This window comes from Trachypithecus francoisi, unplaced genomic scaffold (genome assembly GCF_009764315.1).
Source record: "Trachypithecus francoisi isolate TF-2019V2 unplaced genomic scaffold, Tfra_2.0 Lachesis_group9, whole genome shotgun sequence".
NCBI lineage: Eukaryota > Metazoa > Chordata > Mammalia > Primates > Cercopithecidae > Trachypithecus > Trachypithecus francoisi.
This window is the reverse complement of record NW_022681474.1, coordinates 14,228,716-14,250,697: the sequence shown is the minus strand read 5'-3', so window position 1 is coordinate 14,250,697 and position 21,982 is coordinate 14,228,716. Positions and strand designations below refer to the sequence as shown.

At 50.6% G+C, this 21,982-nt stretch overlaps 1 pseudogene; it reads left to right on the top strand.

The window, feature by feature from the left end:
* Positions 1-3,800: 3,800 nt before the first annotated feature.
* LOC117082808 lies at positions 3,801-9,617 on the top strand (annotated as a pseudogene).
* The last annotated feature ends 12,365 nt before the right edge of the window (positions 9,618-21,982 follow it).

The following is a 21,982-nucleotide window of genomic DNA, read 5'->3' as shown; positions in this document are numbered from 1 at the left end:
TCTTTCTATTTTAACAAGCACTGTTTTATTACACATTTAATGTATGATATTTTCACCGTGAAGCTTCTTTTGCAAATTCATCTGCAAAAGACCATCAGGTATCTACATGTATGTCCTTGTGTTTTGATAAAGAAAAACACTCTGGAATGTGGTTAATGAAACTCTGACTCATGCCTCTGAAGAAGTTATTTGAAACTGTATGAAGAAATGCATCTTTCTAGATGAAATCTATATGAACAAGCAGGTGCATCTGGTTGAGTAGGGGTGCTGTCCTAGCCCAGTGATCCACATTGTCTCATCTTGATTCCTTTTACTGTTGCTTTGTTCCAGAATAGCAACTTTTACCTGCTAAAAAAAGTCTGATGCTAGAGACCAGGTTTCTGCAGATGGCATAGAAATTTGAATTTGAGACAGCTTAGAAACAATTTAGAGACTTAAGGTAAAATGTGGGGCATTTTGGTGTGTGATGAATTATTTTTAAAATTAAAAAAATGTTTAAATAGTTTGGCTGCTAAGCTCTTCCTCTTGATTTGTGCAAGCAGGAAGCCTGAGCAAACATTTAGATCTTGCAGAGTCTCACTTTGCCCTTCTATAGGGTCACATAATTTGGGTATATAACAGACTCTGGATCCATTCATTGTATAAATATCTTCTCCAATATTCTACATTTATTTCTGTCCTAAGAACCGACTAATAAGAATTGATAAGATTGTCTCAAATCCAAAACTTTGTTCACACTGTAATAAAAAATTTAAGTGAAAACATTATGAAATATGGAAATTAAAGTCTCCATAGTGTATCAGTACATTGGTAAACTGTAATTTACTAGTATAACTTACAGTTACAAAACATTTAGCATGGTACATTGCATTAGCAGTGCTAAGTTTGTGCATTACTCAAAAGGTGTTCATATAAAATTTAGGATTTTTGTATAACATTATTCTTATGCACATAGCAATACTACATATTAAGCTGTCACAATCTAAACATGCATGACAGATCATGAATATAAAGATGAAATACTATTTATACACTGAGGTAATTTCTTCTATGCTGGGAAGATTAGATGGGGTTCAATGAAGTGAGTGATACATTTACCAATATGCAATGGAAGATGGATGTGTTTGCTTTGATTTTTTTAGTCTCCTTGCTCAAAAGACCATTTCATTTTCTTTAGAATTATGAAATAGTTTTGGATTAGATCCATGTGAGAAAGCCAGAGAAATGTAGTTAGCAGAATTTCCCAGAGTTCCTAAATCCAAAACTAATAACAGTTTGGGTAAGGGCATACTAATGATGACATCCAACTCTAATCAGGAGTTACAGGTCATCGGAGATCACTTAACAAACAAGCAGGCAGATCGCTAGAGTGTAGGTCTTTCCCAGTTATCCCAGCATTGTCATCTTTTAGAGATGCCTGTAAAAGATGTCTCGTCCAATTCCCTCACTTCATGGAAGAAGAAACTAAAGGTTAGCCCAGACCTGTTGGCTTTTTTTTTTTTGAGACAGGGGTCCTGCTCGTCACCCAGGCTTGAGTGCAGTGGCATCATCTCACCATCGTGGCTCATTGCAACCTCTGCCTCCTAGTGACATCCATGAGCAGGGAGCCTGCAGGTAGGGGTGTGTGCACCTGCCCTGACTGCCTGACCCTGTGGTCGAGGATGGGGGAAGGCAGCTCTGCCTGCATCTCCACCCCATTTATAAAATATTGAGGTGTCTTCTGCTGGGGTATGCGCTGAGGGGTGACTCGCAGGCACTGACCTCAGGAAGTTCCCAGGCTTGTGTAGAAGCTGGTGGGAATGTGCCAAGAACAGAGCTGTCAGGAGCCAGGTATTGGGCAGGTCCCAGGTGTCTGAGCCTCGGTTTCCTCACCTGTAGGAGGGTGGTAACACTGCCCTGCTCAGCTTACCAAGTACAGATGTAAGTTTTCAGTGCAGAGGAAAAGCAAAGACCTTCCCCTCAGATGGCCATACTGCCTTGTTGCAGTATCCAACCCTCCAGTGCTCCTCCAGGGGGTGTCCTGGCCTCCTCCCTTATAGCTCTCAGGTGTCACATGTGGGTCCTGCCCTACCATCCCCTCTCCCTGTCTAGAAACGAGGCCTGCTGAGCTTGGAGCCACCTCACTCCCTGCTTTCAAGCCATCTGCTCCTGGGTTAGCCTGTGGCTGGCCTGGCCTGATTCTACGCAGATGTGGGTGTTTCTCCACTGCTAGGGCAGTGGTCATCCATCCTGGCGCCTGGGTCAGCTCTCAACTGTGACTGTTGTGCCTGTGCTTCCCCCAGGTCCTGGTGGTCACTCCAACCCTGCTCTCACAAATTCCAAGAGCAGGCTGACTGTCCTCCCCATTCCCACCTTTCCATTAACTGCTGCAAGAAGGGACAGACACTGCTGCAGAGAACTTGCCACAGTGTTTCATGCTGTGGCTATTGGGGTCAGGCTGCACGCTCCATTCTAGGGAAGAGTGAGGATTCCTGATCATCAGTCTTAACAGGGGACTGTCCTGTGGGCACCTGGACAGGCTGCCGGGAGTGGGGTGGAGTGGGGTTAGAGTACTGGCTGCTGCCCATTGAGGGTGTGTGGATTCCTTAAGGGTGTGCGTGCTGTAGTCTGTGTGCATGTCTGTTTTTTTCTCCTCCTTAAAACTAATCAGTCTTGTATAATCAGGTTGGCCCTGCTTCCTGCCTATGGGCTATGGGTGTACCACTGGAACTGCAAATGGGGTGATAGGGCATCAGCAGCTTTCCCACCCCCAAGAGCTTCCTGACATGCAGCCCCTCATCTCCAGCCAACCTCTGGCTCCTCCAGGGTCCTGGGACTCAGGCCTCACACTCCAGCATGGAGGGCTTTGCACTTCTGGTGGTGCTCTCCTTCGGAGGCACCTTGGAACAGGAGTGCAACAGAGTTCAGGCAGTGCCATCTGTTGCATGGATACCCCGCTGCCACTCTCGTCCACCTTCCTGGCGCAGAACCCTGGGATGGGTCTTTATTGAAGAAGACAAAAGGGAGAGAGAATGCGTAGAGGCTGGGAGCAGTGGCTCACGCCTGTCATCCCAGCACTTTGGGAGGCCAAGGTGGGTGGATCACTTGAGGTCAGGAGTTCGAGACCAGCCTGGCCAACAGAGTGAAACCCTGTCTCTATTAAAAATACAAAAAAATTAGCTTGTTATGGCAGCGGGAGCCTGTAATACCAGCTACTCGGGAGGTTGAGGCAGGAGAATCACTTGAACCCAGTAGTCGGAGGTTGCAGTGAGCCAATATCACACTACTGCACTCTAGCCTGGGCGACAGAGGGAGACTCCGTCTTAAAAAAAAAAAAAAAAAAAAGCATGCATAGAAGTTTTTTGTGTGACCCTGGGCAAGTCATTTCCCCTCCTTCCCTCCTTGGGACTCAGCTCCTTGCCTGTGAACAGGGACAGCGCTTCTCCCTCATGGAGCTGCTGTGAGAATTACAGTAGAAAATGCACCTATGGTGGTTGTTGGTAGTGACTGGTGCCCCCAATCCTTACTCTCCTGCAGGATGGGGCCTGGGCCCAGGGACAGGGGATGGGCTGGCAGAGGATGCCCATCCTAGAGAGGAGCCTTCTTGGCAGACATGGAGACCAAGCTGAGTCAGAGTCCAGGACCTAAGTTTGAGGGTGCATCTTAGACCCTGCAGCCATGAGTCTTTGGCTAGGTCAAGTGGCCTTTCTGAGCTTCAGTTCCTTATCGGTAAAGCCTGGACAGTGGTGCTCAGCATCTTTCACAGGACACCATGTGAGTGCAGATGGAGACCCACTGAGCAACCTGCTGGGGAGAAATTCATGGGGAGCACCCCTCCAGAGAGGGCTGGCTCGCACAGGCCCTCAGCCCAGCCCCTTGCAGGCTGGACCTTGGAGAGTGAGGCCCTGGGGCGACACGTGGCACCTGGCTCCTGGCCTGCACCTGCATCTGCACCTGTGTCCGCTCGGGAGTCTCTGTCTCAGGGGTTGGATGAGGTGAGGGTTGGGCACTAGTGTCTGCATGAGGTGAGTGGATAACTAGGGCGTGTTTGGGGGACTGGGTTGTCCGACGTCAAGGCCCTCGGGAAAGGTTTGGCCCAAACTGTGCTGGGGCACGTCCTCTAGGGGTCAGCCTGGACCTCCGTCTCTATTCTCCCTACCTTTACCTCCGTACCTCCAGTCCCTGGACTGACCCTGGTCTCCCTTCCTTCACCCTCTTGATGCCTCTCTGGGTCTGACTTGCCTGTGTACCATGGTTCAGAGCCCACCACTTCCCAGGCCTCCCAGTGGTTCCCTGGACAGATTCTGGGATGATTCACTGCTGACTGCCCTGCTAGGGTGTCAGATCCCCCCACAACCCTCCAACTCAGCTCTGCCCTGAAGCACTCATTGTGGGCTCCCAACCGTCACTGTCTCCAGGACCAAGGGCTGGAAACTTCACCTGCCTCACCAACAACATTCTCAGGATCGATTGCCGCTGGTCTGTCCCAGAGCTGGGCCAGGGCTCCAGCCCCGGGCTCCTCTTCACCAGGTGAGGGTGGAGGGCCATGCCCACCTGGACAGGGATGAGGGTGAGGTCCCCAGGATGGCAGCAGCTACACCAGGACAGTATAGCAGCCCCATGGTGCTGACACTTGCTGTTTCTAGCAATAGGGCTCCTGATGGCACACGTAAGTGCATATCGTGGGTCAGTGAGTGCACTGTAGTGCTGCCACCCGAGGCTGTGCTCCTGCCATCCAACAATTTCATCATCACTTTCCACCACTGCGTGTCTGGGAGGGAGCAGGTCAGCCTGGTGGAGCTGCAGTACCTGCCCTGGAGACACGGTGAGTATCAGCTATAGACCTGGGGCAGGGCCCCTTGCCAAGAACATCCTGGCTGCTTGGGGGCTGGGATCAGGGCCCTGCAACCTATGACTCCTGTGGCCCAGTGAGTGTTCTCAGTCCCTGCCAAGTGAGATCCAGGGCTGGGGGCAGGCTTGGACCCTGGGAGGGGAGGGTCCACGTGGTTACTGCAGGGGCAGGGTTTTGGCAGAAAATAGAGATGCAGGGCTGCTGGTTGGGGCAGGGGCTGGCATTTGAGTCATGTGAAGTGCACTTCAGTCACAGCAGGAAGGACTCCAGTAAGATGCTGGGAAGAACTTCCAGCAGCAGACTGTGAAGGAAAGGGAAAGCAATATTTAGAAACCACGTACTGTAGCTGCAGAGGCCAGAGGAAGTCATGGCTGTCCTGTCCCGCCTGGGGCTTTTCTGTTCCAGTCTCCCATTGAGGTGCCTGGTCTGAGAGGGCCTTGACCATGCCCCTTGGAAATCTTTCAGATCCCCAGTCTTGGCTGTGCTGACTGACACACCAGACCCATGGGGCTTCAGCCTTACATGGATTATCTCTGTTCCAGTGAAGCTGGACCCACTCTCTGATTTGCAGAGCAATGTCAGCTCTGGCCACTGCATCTTGACCTGGAGCATCAGTCCTGCCTTGGAGCTGATGACCACACTTCTGAGCTATGAGCTGGGCTTCAAGAGGCAGGAAGAGGCCTGGCAGGTAACACTTTGACTGGCTTCCCCTGGGGTCCTCTCTCCTGGGAGCAGCAGTCCAGGACAGACTCCCCACTCTAAATAAGGAGATGTCAACTTGGAGTGATGAGGAGGGGAGGAACTGGAGCCAGGTGTGTGTGTGAACACACATGCTGACATGAACATGTGTGTACTTCATGTGTGTGTATGGGAGTAGGGTGAGTGTGCCTGTGTCTCTGTGTGTGTGTGCACATAAGTGTGGTGAGTGTGCATGTGTTTATGTGTGCACATGTGTGCACTGAGGCTGCTCATAGCCCCTGGGCCCTTCCTGCCCACAGGCCCCCTGATCCCACCCTGGGGGCGGCCAGGCAGCACCTTTGTTGCTGTGTCTGTCTTTCTCCTGCTGACTGGCCTGACCTACCTCCTGTTCAAGCCGTCACCCAGGTAGGTAGCTGATGTGTGTGTGTGTGTACATGTGTGAGTGGGTAAGAGTGTACATGCTAGTGTATGTGTGTAGATGTGTCACTGTGTGCATCTGTGAGTGTGGGGTGGGTAGGCCATCAAGGGCCACCCTTGTCTGGTTCCTCCCCTCCTCTCTCCACTGTCTGGTCCTGGATAGAGTGGGCTTTTCAAGTCTCCACTCTGGGCCAGAAGAGGGTTCTCAAGTTGCCAGGGAGAGAAGGTAAGGGGGATCTGTGGCAGAGGCCGAAGACAAGGGCAGTTGGGTCCCGACCAGACCCAGAGTCACTGAGATCAAGAGCCGGAGGTCCTAGTTTTCTGCCTCTGGAGAAACTTGGTTTGTTCCTTTGTTCACACGTTCTATGAAAGTACAGTTGAGGCATCTGGTGTGCACAGGACCCTGTTCTCACCCTGGCAGATGCCTTAGAGAACAAGAGGGACGAAGGCCCTCCTTCAATAAACCGTCATGCCTCGTGTACCACATATCAGGTTACAAGAGGGGGTGCAGGGGCCATGTCAGACAGCAGATGTGAGGAAGAGGATGTGGGGAGAGGGGTGCTCGGTGGGGCTAAGCGGGAGGGTGCTTGACTTCTCCTTGGAGCAAAGGAAAGTGTGAAACTGTGTGATACGACCTAGTTTATGTTTTGAGGAATGGATTGCTGGGACAAGGGGACGGGGGAACCTGATGGGGACGAATGGGGGACAGCAGGGTGCCCACAGGGAGATGATTTGGCAGGAGCCAGTGAAAGAAGTGGAGATAGAGCAAAGTGGAGGGAATTGCAGGGTCTTAGCGGGAGAAATAGAGGGGACATGTGACTGGATGAGATACGAGTGGTGACCCCTGAGGTGGGGAAATGGGGGACACCCTTGCGGGGAGGTTGGGAGGTCTATTTGCTCCTGTTGGGTTGGAGCCCCAGGTGACATCCTTGTGGGAGGGTCAGTGGATCTTTGGCAAAAAGTCTGGTGCTCAAGGAGACACTGGGTAGGTTGGGAGCCACAGACCTGCTGATGTCAAAGACGAGGTTCCTGGAGGTGCTGGCTCCCTCTGCGGGCTGAGGACCCGGCTGGTAACTCCCCATTCTGAACCTACCATTGGCGCTCATGCTGCAAAGGACACCTGCCTCAGTAGAAATCAGTTCTGTGAGGCTGCTAGGCAAGGAGGCCCAGTTGGGTCCTACCCTGAGAGTGGGTTGGAATGTGATGAGACGGGAGAGAGGCAGTGGCAGGGACGAGGTGGGCGGGCCTCCTGCTGATGGAAGGAAGCTCAGCCTCTGCAGTGACCTCAGGCCACCTGGGTCCCCACAGGCCTCTGACTGGCCTCTCCTGGCCTCAGGGTGAAGAGAACCTTCTACCAGAATGTGTCCTCTCCAGCGGCGTTCTTCCGGCCCCTCTACAGTGTGCACAATGGGAACTTCCAGGTGTGTGCAGAGACCACGGCAGGGCGTCGGGGGCAGGTGTTGCCCAGAGCTCTGGCCTGCCCAAGATGTTGGCTTTCATGAGGGTTGGCGGCCAGTATGGGAGCCTTGTCAGTGCTTGGAGCCTTTTTTGTATATTCAGTGTATTTCAATCTATACGCTGTATCTCAAATGGGGAAAAACTAGCTTTATTCTCATGTCTTTTTGTTCTCATGTCTCCAGTTCCACTGTTGATGGAAAAATGTAAATTTCTCATGACTTATCTCTGTCTCCTCTGGTTTGCAGCTGTCTGCACCCACCATGTGCCTCACCTCTTCCTTCTGCGAACGTGTCTGTCCTGTGGCCGTGGGGAAGGGGCTGTGGTGTGTGCACTGCCCGCGGGGCTCTCACTGCCTCTGGGCTCCTGCTCTGCCTTGTCCCCTGGTCCCCGCAGATTTCATGCTGGCACCACAGCTGAGGAGTGGGCTCTGCACTTCCCCCTCTGTGGCCTTGTTGGGCTCCCACAGCCCAGGAATCAGTGAGCAACTTGGGGGTTGCATCAGGCCCTCCCCTCCCTGCTGGGCTGGCGGTTCATGCCCCCTGGGTGGGAGGAGGGGGAGAGGGAGGGCTCCAGTGAGAGTGGTCTCTGGTTTTTCCCCTCAGACTCCTCACTTTGGACAAAAGACAAGAAGCAGTGAGGGCCCCTCCCTGGGTTCTGGGCCAAACTGACCCCTCTTCTCCAGGATCTTCCCTCCCTGTGCCCTAGGGTATCCCTGGGCCCTGTGCGGCAAGGATGTCCCCTCCACACCGTGGCTCCAGCTTACTATGCAGAAAAATCCTTGTCTCTCTCAGTGAGGAGCCTAGTTTTCAAGATTTTTGTCCAAATATTCAATTTGAACCATAAACCGGGCACCTGGCTCTTGGCAGAGTCTCCCCCGTTCCCCAGGGTGATAAGTGTGACTGTCAAGAGCCTGGGCAGCCGAGGACAAGGCTGAGCAGGGCACAGATTGTGATTGTCCCCGGGACTGTCATCCTGTTGCAGGCACCAGCCCTTCCCTAGAGAATCAGGGCACCTGCCAGAGGTTATTTAGACCCTCAGGGGGAGATCTGTTGCTGTAGGTTGGTCTCCAGGGAGCAGTGCAGTGATGGAGGGTGTGGTGTGTGTGGTGCATGGGATGGAGGCTCCTGGTCTCACCAAGGGAACAGCTTCCTTTTGGAGGTGGGGGCCTCCTGTGGCCCCACGGAAAGATCCAGGTCTGCTGGCTATAGCCCAGTGCTTTGAAAGTCACCAGTCCTGACAACGACTCGTGTGTGTGTGTGTGTGTGTGTGTGTGTGTGTGGTGGGAATGCCCAGTCTCTGTAGCTGCTGAAAGGACTTGAGGCTCATGCTGTCAGGAGTTGGCTCTGTCCTGGGCAGATATCACCATCTGTACCTTGGTTCAGGCTGCTGTGAGCACCAGGCCCTGTGCTGGCCAAGCGGTGAGGAGCCTGAAGGGACTCAGGGTCCCATGATGAGGTTGGGCTGGCACATGGAGGAAAGACAGAATATCCAAGACATAGGCACTGCTTGGTCTCTGGAGGACCTCAGGAGGGCTTCCTGGAGGAGGAGGGAGGCTGGGCTTACCATAAAGGAGGCAGCTCCTCCCAGGATGAGTTCTGAACATGCTGCCTGAGCCCTTCCCTCCTCCCGCACTCTGTTCCAGACTTGCATGGGGGCCCACAGAGCCAGTGTGCTGCTGAACCAGGACTGTGCTGGCACCCCATGAGGACCTCAGAACCCTGGGTCAGGAGGTCACTGCGCTGCTCACCTGTGGCCCAGAGCATCCTTGGAAATCTGTGGGCCTGGAGGAGGAGCAGGAAGGCACTGGGACCTGAGCTCAGAGGATGTGCTGTCAGCGGGGTGTACGGAGTGGAGGGCACAGCCACTTGCCTATCTGTCACAGGAGGACTGGGCCCCCATGTCCCCCACCAGGCCATGTTACTCCCTTCCATCCTCAGCAAGGCTCAGTCCTGGATGTTCTAGGACCCTGACTTGCCAGATGAATCGTCCGTTTTGGGAAAGTGGACTTAAGTCTCTGGAGCCCTTGTCTGGGACTGAACCTCCTGAGAACGGGCCCCTAGCAGTGGTCAGAGGTCCTGTCTGGATGGAAGCTTGGGGGCAGCTTCAGGGAGGAAGGAACCCTCTGCTCAGTGCCTGTGGGGAGGAACCTCTACCCTCAGCATCCTGCCCACAGGTTCCTTTGCTGTCCCTTTTCTTTATCCCTGGCCCCTGAGGGGTGTGGTCTCTCAGCTGTTCCGTCCTCATGCCCTTAAAGGGCCAGCCAGGGCCCAGTAGACACAGGTAAGGCACTATGACCACCTGGTGTGAGCTCTCTGTGCCTTCCTGATGCACCTTTTTAGAGATTAAAAGGGGCTTCATGGCTGTTTCAAAGTGTTGATGGCTGGGAAGAGGGGCCAGAGGAGGAGTGAGGGATGAGGTTTGGCCAGCCCTAGGCTTTCTGGGCTCTAGGGACAGCATGGTGGATGCTCAATGACAGTTTTGGGGACAGCAGGGTGGAGGCTCTGGGGACAGCAGGGTGGAGGCTGTGGGGACAGCAGGGTGGAAGCTCGGGGGCAGCTCCGGGGACAGCAGGGTGGAGGCTCAGGGACAGCTCAGGGACAGCAGGGTGGAGGCTCAGGGACAGTTCCTGGGAGGCCAGCGCCCTCATTCCTCCTTGTCCTCATCCTCCCACTTGCTCCAGGAAACTGAGAACTGAGGCTGGAGCTCCCAGACAGTCAGTGCTGGAAGTGACCATCCAGCAGTGATGGTGGTCTGTGAAGGGTCCTGCTTCTGTCCTCAGCCTCTCATGGGGTGGGCTTGGGGAGCAGCTGTGGTCTGGAGAGAGTGGCAGATGGAGCAGAATGTGCCTGCATTTGTTTCCTGGGGCTGTCGTAACAAAGTGCCACAAAATGGGTAGCTTAGAACCACAGAGATTTGTTGTCTCAGTTCCAAAGTTCAGAAGTTGGCAATAAAGATGTTGGCAGTGTTCCCGACTACATGTTCTTAGGCTCCCATGAAACAGAAGTTGATACGAGGCCAAGCAAGTTTCCCAGACGTGCTTTATTAAGTCTTATGCCCCTAAAGGTTGGGCAGAAGAGAGACATATTAAGTCTTATGCCCTAAAGGTTGGCCAGGAGGAAGGATTCTTGGCTGGCTCCCCAAGGGGAGTGCACTGTGGTGTCTTAAGGAGGGTGACATGCGTGATTTATGAGTTAGGTGAGTGTCATTACATGTATGGGGTGGAGTGAAGGGTGCTCAGCTGCATGAAGACTCATGCTAACACAAACGCTGTGTGACTGGAAAATGGCAGAAAAGCCCATACCTGGGTGGGGACTTTAGAGTTACAACGAGGCCAGGGGTAGGGATCAGTCATTCTCCTGGCCTCGTGCACAAGCGGGTGATCGAGTCAACCCCCTTGAGTAAGACTTATGGCGGGATGCTGCTTATCTTAGTTTATTTCAGACAGGTGGCAAGGTCTGGCCAGCGAGTATGGCACCTGCAGCGAGCATGGTGCTGCAAGGTCTGGGGGTCAGCGGGCACATATGGAACAAGGCCTTAGTTGGGGTGGGCCGAGTCCCATTTCTACTCTTTCTCAGCAGGGCCATGCTCCCTCTGAAGGCACAAGGGAAGGATCTGTTTCTGGTCTCTCTTTAGCTTCTGTTAGTTTGGCTTGTGACAGCAAAACTCCAATTTTTTTTTTTTTTTTTAAGTGTCTTGGTCTGTCGCCCAGGCTGAAGTTCAGTGGCGTGATCTCAGCTCTCTGCAACCTCTGCCTCCCCAGTTCAAGTGATTCTCTTGCCTCCACCTCCCGAGTAGCTGGGATTACAGGCGCGAGTCACCATGCCCAGCTAATTTTTGTATTTTTAGTAGATACAAGATTTTACCATGTTGGCCAGGCTGGTCTCAAATTCCTGACCTCAAGTGATTGCCTGCTTCCCCTTCCCAAAGTGCTGAAATTGCAGACGTGAGCCACTGCACCCGGGCATGTCATCTGTGTATATTTTTTGGTGAGGTGACTTTATATTTTAATTCGGTTGTTTTTCTTTTTGTTATTAGGATTTCTTTGTATATTTTGCACACAAGTCTTTTTTCAGGTTTGTTTTGTAAATATTTTCTCTCAGTCTGTGACTTGTTTTTTGATTCTCTTAACAAGATATTTCACAGAGTAGTCATTTTAAATTTTAATAAAGTCCACATTATCATTCTTTTCTTTTATGAATTGGCTTTTGGTATTGTATCTAAAGACTCATCACAAATCCAAAGTCATGTGGATTGTCCTCTATAACTTTTACAATTTTATATGTGAAAATTTAAGTCTACAGACTATATCTTCAGTGATTTTTTTGGGGGTGAGCTGTGAAGTTTCTGTCTACATTCATTTTTTTCCCCATGGTTTCTGATTGATCTGTCACCATCTGTGGAACAGACTTTTCTTTCCCCATTGAGTATTTTTGCCCCTTTGACAAAAGCAGTTGACAGCATTTATTTGGGTCTTTTGGGTTCTGTATTCTATTCTGTTTATCTATTGTCCGTTCCTTCACCAATATCACTCTCTTTATTACTTTAGCTTTTGTGGTAAAGCTAACAGTAATGAGTGTACTGCTCCCAAACAAGGAATATCTGCATTTATTTATATATTTTTTATTCTTCCCAACCATGATCCAAGGTTTTCTGAATGCATATTTGGATTGTATTTGGATTGAAATGTATTTTGTTAAATCTATACTTAAAAAATTCAATTTTGAGGGTGCTATTGTAAGTGGTATTTTTTTTTTTAATTTCAAGTTCAAATTAGTCCTATACATTATTGCTGATAGAAAGAAAATCAGACAGTGCGTGGTGGCTCACGCCTGTAATCCTAGCACTTTGGGAGGCTGAGTTGGGACGATCATTTGAGCTTGGGAGTTCTAGACCAGCCTGGGTAATGAGACCCACCCCCTGCCAATAAAAAATTAAATTAAATTAAAAATTAAAATAAATAAATACAAGAAAATCAGGTGGGGCTGGGCACAGTGGTTCACACCTGTAATCCCAGTGCTTTGGGAGGCTGAGGTTGGAGAATCTCTTGAACACGGGAGCTGGAAGCTGAGTCCAGGAGCCGTGAGTACACCACTGCACTCAAGTCTGGGTAACAGAATGAGACCCTGTCTCTTAAAAAGAATAGAAAGAAAATAAATTGAGTTTTGTCTACTGGTCATCTTCTTTTTCGTTTTCCTTTTTTTTTTTTTTTTTTTGAGACGGAGTCTTGCTCTGTTGCTCAGGCTGGAGTGCAGTGGCACAATCTGGGCTCACTGCAACCTCCGCCTCCCGAGTTCAAGCGATTCTCCTGCCTCAGCCTCCCGATTAGCTGGCACTACAGGCACACGCCATCACGCCTGCTTGTTTTTGTATTTTTAGTAGAGACAAGGGTTCACCATGTTGGCCAGGCCGGCCTCGAACTCCTGACCTCAAGTGATCCGCCCGCCTCAGCCTCCCAAAGTGCTGGAATTACAGGCGTGAACTGGTCATTTTCTTTGATTACTAGCTCATTGCGTTCCGGTCAAGGCACGGGATGGCGGGCTCGATTTCAGTTGAAATTCCCAAAATCTCAGCCCTGGAAAAATCCAGAGGGTGATTTTCAGAGATTCTCCAGAGCTGCCGCGAGGGGGCGCCCGGCCCTGCCAAACCCGGAGCGCCGCGCGCGCGAACCGAGTCCGAACCTCAAGGCGGCGTCCTGGGGCGTCCACAGTGAGGTCCGAGCTTCCTTTCCTCAGGACCACCCAGGAGGGGCCGCGGCTTCGGGACACCTGGGGCCGCTTCCTCTGTGAGGAGACGCTGCTGCAGCTCTCGAACACCTGGGACCGCCGAGGAGAAGGTGAGAAAACGGCTTCCTGTCCCCGCTGTGAGTGCAGCGGAGCGAGCGCGGCCGCATTTCCCGTCGGGCCGTTTGTACCCCGACCTCACTTTGTACAAGCGTCCCTTCGTGGAGGCTTGGGCGGGTCACCCGCAGCGCTGGCCAAGATGCCGCCTACGGATGCGAGCTTGTTTCTAGAGAGAGACCTTAGTACCGGGAGAAGAGGAGGAATGGGGAGACGCCGTTGGGCCGTCGGGCGGTGGGGAGTTTGGGGATTGGCAGGCGCCACAGCCTGAGGAGGAAACAGACGCCCTCTGATCAGTGCTTGGTGTTTTTCTTTTTTTTGAGACAGAGTTTCGCTCTTGTTACCCAGGCTGGAGTGCAATGGCGCGATCTCGGCTCACTGCAACCTCTGCCTCCCGGGTTCAAGCGATTCTCCCGCCTCAGCCTCCCGAGTAGCTGGAATTACAGGGAACCGCCACCACGCCCAGCTAATTTTTTCTATTTTTAGTAGAGACGAGTTTCACCATATTGGCCAGTCTGGTCTCGAACTCCTGACCTCAGGCAATCCACCTGCCTTAGCCTCCCAAAGTGCTGGGATTACAGGCGTGAGCCACCTCTCCTGGCCAGTGCTCGGTGTTTTAAGGCTAATTTGTTAACGTAGTGGAAACAACACAGGAAAATGGAAAAGTAGCACATTATCATGCTCACGCCCACTGCACTCCAGTCTGGGCGCCAGAGCAAGACCCTGTCTCTTAAAAAGGAAAGAAAGAAAATAAATTGAGTTTTGTCTACTGGCCATCTTCTTTTTTCTTTTTCTTTTTTTTTTTGAGACAGAGTCTTGCCCTGTCACCCAGGCTGAAGTGTAGTGCTGCGATCTTGGCTCACTGCAACCTCCGCCTCCCGGATTCAAGCGATTCTCCTGCCTCAGCCTCCTGAGTAGCTAGGATTACAGGCGCCCACCACCACATCCAGCTAATTTTTGTATTTTTAGTGGAGACAGGGTTTCCTCATATGGGCCAGGCTGGTCTCGAACTCCTGACCTCAGTTGATCCACCCGCCTCTGCCTCCCAAAGTGCTGGGGTTACAGGTGTGAGCCACCACAACGGGCCTTTTTTTTTTTTTTTTTTTGAGAGGGAGTCTCGTTCTGTCGCCCAGGCTGGAGTGCAGTGGCGCGACCTTGGCTCACTGCAAGCTCTGCCTCTCAGGTTCACGCCATTCTCCTCCCTCAGCCTGCAGAGTACCTGGGACTACTGGCGCCCGCCACCATGCCCAGCTAATTTTTTTGTATTTTTAGTAGAGACAGGGTTTCACCGTGTTAGCCAGGATGGTCTGGATCTCCTGACCTCGTGATCCACCCGTCTCAGCCTCCCAAAGTGCTGGGATTACAGGCGTGATTGTTTTGTTTTAAGAGAGAAGGTCTTACTCTGTCACCAGGCTGAAGTGCAGTGGCGTGATCACAGCTCACTGCAGCCTCGGCCTCCTGGGCTCCAGCAATCCTCCGATCTCCGCCTCCCAAGTAGTTAGGAGTATAGGCATCAGCCACCATGCACAGCTAATTTAAAAAAAATTTCTTGGACAGGCGCTATGGTTCACGCCTGTCATCCCAGCACTTTGTGAGGCCTTGGTGCGTGGGGATCACCTGAGGTCAGGAGTTCGAGACCAGCCTGTTCAACATGGCGAAACCCGTTCTCTACTAAAAATACAGAAATTAGGTGTGCATGGTGGCACGTGCCTGTAATCCTAGCTACTCGGGAGGCTGCAGCAGGAGAATCGTTTGAACCTGGAAGGTGGACGTTGCAGTGAGCCTAGATCGCGCCATTGCACTCCAGCCTGGGCAATACGAGCGAAACTCTGTCTCCAGAAAAAAATCCCACTCCATTACAGGTGTGAGCCAGTGCACCTAGCCTGGAGTCTCCTTCTCCTCTTCTCTTTTCCTTTTCTTTTCTCCTTCCTTTTTCTTTCTTTTCTTTTTACTTTCTTTCTTTTTTTTTTTTTTTTTTTTTTGATACTGAGTCTCGCTCTGTCGCTAGGCTTGTGTGCAGTGGCGCGATCTCAGCTCACTGCAACCTCTGCCTCCCGGGTTCAAGGGATTCTCCTGCCTCAGCCTCCAGAATAGATGGGACTACAGGCGTGTGCCACCACACCCAGATAAGTTTTGTATTTTTAGTAGAGATGGGCTTTCACCACGTTGGCCAGAATGGGCTCGATTTCCCGACCTCAAGTGATCTGCCCACCTCGGCCTCCCAGAATGCTGGGATTACAGGCGTGAACTGGCCAACTTCTTTGATTGCTATCTCCATGCATTTGGGTCAGGCACAGGATGGTGGTCTCCATTTCAGTTGAAATTTCCAAAATCAGGGCCTGGAAAAATCCGGGCGCTGATTTTCAGAGATTCCCCAGAGCTGACGCGAGGGGGCGCCCGGCACTGCGAACCGCGTCTGATCCGCATGGCGGCGTCTTGAGGCGTCCATTGTGAGGACAGAGCTTCCTCTCAGGACCCACCCAGGAAGGGCCGCGGCGGCTTCGGGAGACCTGGGGACACCTGGGTCTGTATCCGCAGTGAGGACAGGGAGACGCTGCTGCAGCTCTGAGACACCTGGGACTGCCGAGGCGAAGGAAAAGGCCTCCCGCCCCCGCTTTGAGTGCAGCGGGGCGAGAGCTGCCACGTTTCCTGTCGGGCCGTTTGTACCCGGACCTCACTTTGTACGAGGGTCTCTTCTTGGAGGCTTGAGCGGCTTACCCCCAGCGCAGGCCAAGATGTGAGTTACAGATGCGTGCTTGTTTCTGGGCAGAGACCCTGGTACCCGGAGAACGGTACCGGGGGAACGCGGAGACGCCGTCGGGCGGTCCGGAGGTTGGGACGCTGGGGACTGGCAGGCGCCACAGCCTGAGACTGAGGAAACAGGCGCCCCCGGATCAGTGCTTGATGGGTTTTTTTTTGTTTGTTTAATGGGAGTTTCGCTCTTGTTGCCCAGGCTGGAGTGCAATGGCGCGAACTCAGCTCACTGCAACCTCCACCTGTCGTGTTCAAGCGATTCTCCTGCATCAGCCTCCTGATTAGCTGGGAATACAAGTGTGCACCACGATGCCCTGCTAATTTTTTTGTATTTTTAGTAGAGCCAGGGGTTTCACCATATTGGCCAGGTTGGTCTCGAACTCCTGACCTCAAGTGATCCTCCCGCCTCGGCCTCCCAAAGCGCTGGGATTACAGGTGTGAACTAGTCCTCATCTTTGCTTGCTATCTGGAAAAATTCAGGCGCTGATTTTCAGAGATGCGCCAGAGTTGCTGCGAGGGAGCGCCCAGCCCTGCCAAACCCAGAGCGCTGCACGCCTGAACCGTGACCGATCGGCACGGCGGATGCACGGGCATCCACTGTGAAGACGAAGCTTTCTCTCCTCAGGACCTACCCAGGAGGGGCCACGGCTTCAGGACACTTGGGGGCACCTCGGGTGACGTCCGCCGTGAGGAGAGGGAGACGCTGCTGCAGCTCCAGGACACCTGGGACCACCAAGGCAAAAGTGAAGAAAAGACTTCCTGCTCCACTGTGAGTACAGCGGAGCAGGCGTGCCCGCGTTTCCCTTCGGGCTGTTTGTCTCCGGACTTCACTTTGAACTAGCATCCCTTCATGGAGGCTTGAGCGGGTCACCCGCAGCGCAGGCCAAGATGCCGGTTACTAATGCGAGTTTGTTTCTTGGGAGAGACCCTGGTACCGGGAGAAGAGGAGGAACACCGAGGTGGGGACTGGCAGGCGCCACAGCCTGAGGCCGAGGGAACAGGCGCCCCTGATCAGTGCTCGTGTTTTTTGTTGCTGTTATTGTTGTTGTTTTGAGACGGAGTTTCGCTCTTGTTTCCGAGGCTGGTTGCAGTGGCGCGATCTGCTCACTGCAGCCTCCGCCTCCTGGGTTCAAGCGATTCTTCTGCCTCAGCCCCCGCCAATAGCTGGGATTACTGGCATGCGCCTCCATGCCCAGCTAATTTTGTATTTTTAGTAGAAGTGGGGTTTCTCTAATTTTGGTCAGGCCGGTCTTGAACTCCCGACCTCATCAGGTGATCCACCCACCTCGGCCTCCAAAAGTGCTGGGATTACAGGCGTGAGCCACTTCGCCTGGCCAGTGCTGGGTGTTTTAAAGTTTATTAGATATCATAGTGGAAACAACACAGGAAAATGGAAAAATAGGCACATTATCATGCTCACTCCATTGCACTCCAGCCTAGGCAGCAGAGCCAGACCTTGTCTCAAAAAGGAAAAACATGAAAACAAAACCAGAAAAACCATTATGTGCGTCTAATGGAAGTGAAGTCGTCAACAACAGTTTCTTTTGTTGAGAAAGTCTGTTTAATTTGCAGTATATGTGTAATGGTACATAAAATGACATCTGTTTTATAAACATTCTCATCCTAAGTTAGTTGACATATATTAACTATATCAAGCTTTGACATTATACCATAAAATAATTGAAGAAAGTCACTACTCTTTTTTCCTTGACCTTGACCATTTTAAATAAAATCAGATTTCGTTAGGGTTACTTTATACTGAGCTGTAAACCCATATGGCCCTGCAGTGTCTTTTCTTATCTTTTTTTTTTTTTCTTTTGTTTTTGGAGTCTCGCTCTGTCCCCAGGCTGGAGTGCAGTGGCGCCATCTCAGCTCCCTGTAACCTCCACCTCCTGGGTTGAAGCAATTATCTGTCTCAGCCTCCCCAATAGCTGGGATTACAGGCACCTGCCACAAAGCCCAGCTAATTTTTTTGTATTTTTAGTAGAGATGGGGTTTCACCATGTTGGTCAGGCTGATCTCTAACTTCTGACCTCAAGTGATCCACCCTCCTCTGCTTCCCAAATGATTGGGATTATAGGCATGAGCCACTGCACTCAGCGTTTACATTTTTATTGATTGATTTTTTTTTTTTTCTTAAGAGAGAAGGGCTTGTTCTATCACCCAGTCTGGAGTGCCATGGTGTGATCATGGCTCACTGCAGCCTCGACCTCCTGGGCTCCAGCAGTCCTCCTGCCTCAGCCTCCCAAGTAGCTTGGACTATAGGCACCAGCCACCATGCACTGCTAATTTAAGCAGTATCTTTATGTCACTCATATTTGTCTTGAACTCCTGGGCTCAAGTGATCCTTACACGTCAGCCTCCCAAAGTGCTGGGGATTACCCCCTGCCTTTTTTTTTTTTTTTTTTTTTTTGAGACAGATTTTCACTCTTTTTTCCCAGGCTGGAGTTCAATGGTGAGATCTCGGTTCACTGCAACCTTGAAAGAGACCAAATGAAATCTACAGGCAGGCAGCCCGGGTGGCGCCTTGAGCCTAGTTAGAAGTTGACCCTACAGGCAGACAGCCCGGGCGGCGCCTTGAGCCTAGTTAAAAGTTGACGCCGGACCTAACCAACAATGTTATCTATAGATTTCAGATGTTGTATAGACAAGCAATGTGAAAGTCCCTGTCTTGTTCTTTTTCTGTTCTAATTACTAGTGCTTGCCATATATCTCTCAACTTCCTGAGCCCAGTATAAACATATCCCACCATATGTCTCCCCTCCATATATCCCTCAACTTCCTGGGCTCATCCCACCATATGTCTCCCTACCATATATCTTTCAATTCAAAGACTACCATATATCTCAACTTTAGAAGGACACCACCTGGAAAATCCCCGATAAGAACACAGCCGTTTGTGAGAGCGCGGGAACCAATAAAAAAACTGCTAAATGTATAAACTTAAAATGTTAACCAATTGTAATGCTGTAACCTAGAGAATTCCCTCGTTCCTCTGCAACTTTACAAGTCCTGTTTACATTAGGCTATAAAAGGCAAGCGCACGCATTGTTCTGGGCCCTCCTGTATGTTGTGGAACGGAGGGACCAAGTTCGAACTTGCATTAAAGATCCTTGCCGCTTGGCTTTGACTCTGGACTCTGGTGGTCTTTTTCGGGGAACAAACGGTCTGGGCATAACACCTCTGCCTCCTGGGTTCAAATGATTCTGCTGCCTCAGCCTCCCAAGTAGCTGGGATTATAGGCATGTGGCTAATTCTGTATTTTTAGTAGAGATGGGGTTTCACCGTATTGATCAGGCTTGTCTTGAACTCCTGACCTCAGGTGATTCCCCCCCACCTCAGCCTCCCCAAAGTGCTGGGGATTACAGGTGTGAGCTACTGCGTCCAGCCCTGTGGTATTTTTCTTTTTTCTTTTTTTTTGTTTTTGAGATGCAGTCTCACTCTGTTGTCCAGGCTAGGGTGTAGTGGCGTGATCTTGGCTCAGTGCAACCTCCCCTTCCTGGACTCCAGTGATTCTCCTGCCTCAGCCTCTGAAGTAGCTGGGACTACAAGTGTGCTTGCGCCATGATGCCCAGGTAATTTTTTGTGTGTTTTTAGTAGAGGTGGGGTTTCACCATGTTGGCAAGGCTAGTCTCAAACTCCTTGCCTCAAGTGATCTGCCCGCCTTGTCCTCCCAAAGTGTTGGGATTACAGGTGTGAGCCACCACGCCCTGCCCCTGGGGTCCTTTTTAAATGGGGGATCTTTAAGGGTCACTCCAAGCTTTTCTATGCTAATTGGTGTATTTAAATTTTCCTTATTTTAGAGTCCATTTTGTTAATGTGTATTTTTACTGGGAAATCACCCATTTTCTCTCAGTTTCCAGTTTGATTCAATAAGTTTCTTCTTTTTTTCTTTTGAGACGAGTTTTGCTCTGTCTCACATGCTGACATGCAGTGGCGCACTGGAGATCCCAGCTGACTGCAGCCTCCGCCTCCTGTGTTCAAGCAGTTTGGCCTCAGCCTCTTGAGTAACTGGGATTACAGGCCTGCGCCACCATGCCCTGCTGATTATTGTATTTTTAGTAGAGACTGGGTTTTGCCATGTTGGCCATGCTGTTCTCAAACTCCTGACCTCAACTGATCTGCCGACCTCTGCCTCCCAAAGTACTATGATTACAGGCATGAGCCACCGTGCCTGGCCAATAAGTTTCTCTTATTTGACTTCTAATTTATCTCTTTCTAATTTTCAACAGAATTCTTAATCCTATGTATTTCTGCTATTTGTTTCCATCAATAATATTTTTAAAATATGCTTCTTAGTTTATCTTGTTTTCAATTGAGGGAATTGTTGTATTCAACAATTTCTCATGACCCAATGACAAGCTTTAATTATTTTAAAATAATTCCTGCTTAACACAAAACCTTTTTCAGGACCCAGCTGTCAGTGGTGTTGTTACTGAGCAGAGTTCCTCAGCTCTCCAGTAATAGAAGTTGACATGAGGCTGAGCAAGGTTCCCAGGCAAAGCTTTTATTTAGGTGTTTTGTTTAGCTTGGTTAAATTTATTTCATAAAGCTTTTATTTTTGTGTTTTATATTCAAACACAAAGGAGGCAGCAGAAGAGAGAAAATTCTCTGTCTGGCTGCCTGAAGAGAGTCAGGAGGAGAGTGTTTCTAAGCTCTGGCCTGATTGCTCAGGCTGGAGTGCTCTGGCACCATCTCGGCTCACTGCATCTTCCTGGGCTCAAGCCATCCTCCCACTTCAGCCTCCCGAATAGCTGGGACTACAGTATATACAACCGTGCTGGGCTAATTTTTGTATTTTTTTTTGTAGAGATGGGTTTTGCCATGTTGCCTAGGCTGGCCTCAGACCCCCACCAAAGTGCTGGGATTACAGGCATGAGCCATCATGCCTGGCTCAGTGTGTTCTTATTAAATTTCAGTGATTAGTCGTGCCATTTGCCTTTCGTTCAACACCGATATTTCATTTTCTTTCCTAATTATCTCATACATGGACTTTGGTTCCATTAAACTATTATTCCTTGATCTACAAATTGCAGGTGATTCTTGCAGATTATCTAAGAAATAATTATGTTTTGTTTTTAGAGAAACCACATTATTAACTTTACTACTGTTAGATACCACAACTGCTGTGACTTTAAGGTTTTTGCTGAACAATGTCTTAGACAATTTGCTAAGGGTGGACATTGGGTGAATGGCTTGAGGGAACATGCATTAAATACTCGAGACACCCAGAAGGCTGCTGTGTCCCGGTAGGAGAGAGACTGCAGGCCACTGTGGTTGAATGTCTTGGAAAGGGCAGCATGCAGGAGCATATGGTGTGTAGAGGTCATGGTCAGTCCTGTGGTCCTTGTACTAAGGCCAGTGGGAACCCATTGTAAAAGTTAAATGAGAGACTGACATGATGAACCTTCGGTTTGGAGAAGAGAATTTTGCCATTATGAAGTTGAGATCACCAGTCGTGGCAGGTGGATTGTGCTCTTTCTGGTGGGTTGCACTGAGGAGAGCAAGCATCGGGCTGCGGTGTTTCCGCTGCGAACGCAGGGTCTGCATCTGCTCAGGTGGAAACATGGGGCCAGCTTGGAGTTATCTGCCAAAGTTGTGAAACTGAGGGACAGCTCAGGAACATTCCAGAAAAAGGAAAACCCAATCCAAATGGAAAGGGGGCAGGCCGTGAAGTGAAATGGGTCTGTGGATTGGATTGTCAGGTAGAGACCCTGTATTTCCTGATATGGGAGTTATTTGGTGGTTAGCTGGGAGGCTGTCTTTGCTTTGGTAAAATACACTGGAGTGTTTTGTGTGGAGTTGCTGTAACTGCTGAGGAATCTAAGAGAAGGGATAAGTTACACTTTACACTGCTATTGCAAGATTCCTAGAAGTATGAAATTACTGTAAAGTGAATTATAAGCAGCCACAGTAATACCATGTCAGTAAAGCAGAGATGACATCAAACTTCACTGTAGAGGCCAAACCCAATCCAAATTCAGGT